The sequence below is a fragment of the Octopus bimaculoides genome, chromosome 10 (genome assembly GCF_001194135.2).
Source record: "Octopus bimaculoides isolate UCB-OBI-ISO-001 chromosome 10, ASM119413v2, whole genome shotgun sequence".
In the NCBI taxonomy this organism is placed as follows: domain Eukaryota; kingdom Metazoa; phylum Mollusca; class Cephalopoda; order Octopoda; family Octopodidae; genus Octopus; species Octopus bimaculoides.
The window spans coordinates 21,886,134-21,887,472 of NC_068990.1; positions in this window are offsets into that span (position 1 = coordinate 21,886,134).

Here is a 1,339-nt window from a genome sequence, read left to right on the forward strand (position 1 = left end):
TCATTCACGAAAAACTTTAAGCATTTCTTTCCTTGTCCTATTACTCCTGTAATTCTCTCTCAATTTCAACAATCCTATTTCAGATCGTCTGGAATTAAAACCCACCCGCCCAGAGAAAAAACTTCTCTTCATCTTTCCTGTTTACCTTTTTTGTCGTGATGTAATAGTAAAATATATAATGAAAGTTTTTGATGGCGATATTTAAACGCAAAAAAAGGTGGCGAGCTGGAAGAAACTTTAGCACTCCGGGCGAAATAATTAGCGATATTTCGTCTGTCTTTATGTTCAAATTCCGCTGAGGTCAACTTTGCTTTTCATCCTTTCCGGGTCGATAATTTAAGTACCAGTTGCATACTGGAGTCGATCTAATCGACTGGTCTCTCCCCCAAATTTGGGACCTTGTGCCCAGAGTAGAAAAGGATATTTATACCGAAAAGTTTAGAGATAGATCTAAATAAGTAATTTTCGTTATATTCGCTGACTTTCAAAAGAAAAACAGAACTGTAAGGACAATGCATTCATTACGATATGAGTAAGATATTTTGTAATTATTTAGTGTATTAGTAAACATTGGGGGCAGCTAGTAAGCAGAACTGTTGCAGCGATGGGAGAAGTTTTGCGTGCTTGTTCTGTTTCTTTTCAACCTCAATTCAAATACAACAGAAGTTAGTTTGTCAGCTTTAAAATTCATCTTCCAGGGGCAGATGAAATAAAGTACTCGTCATTTACTGCGGTAGATACACTCGGGAGAAGGCGCATAGCTTAATGCCTAAAGATATTTGATTCATGATCGCAAGGTGGTAAACCCGATTCCTGGTGGCACGTTGTGTCAGATGAACTCGACCCCGCACCTTCCCTTTCTTTCAGAATAACTTAGAAAAATTTGTGGAATAACGTCCAGAGTATTCCTTTTCTTCCAGATAATCCTTTCAACTCAACTACATTTCAGGAACGCGATCACCATTATTCTGGTAAGGTTACGACTTCTAATGATGATCAGTTGCCAACGGAAACAAAACCCAAATTTTGCCGAGCGTGAAATGAATGTAATAAGAATGAAGGACTCCGGCTATATATAAGTGTATTAGTGTGTTCTTAAATAAGTCCGTATTAAGCAAACCGTATATACGAATGTTCTTTTTGTTTACACTCATTTAGAAACTAATTTTGTTTATGCTATGTCCCTTTAAGTCACGTAACTTTGAAATTCAATGAGATAAAAATCAATAAAATAAATAGTAGCTTAAAAATAGTGTTAGGTTCAAAATCTCGAAGGATGTATCCAAGCATGGCTACACACACACACACACACACACACACACACACACACACACACACA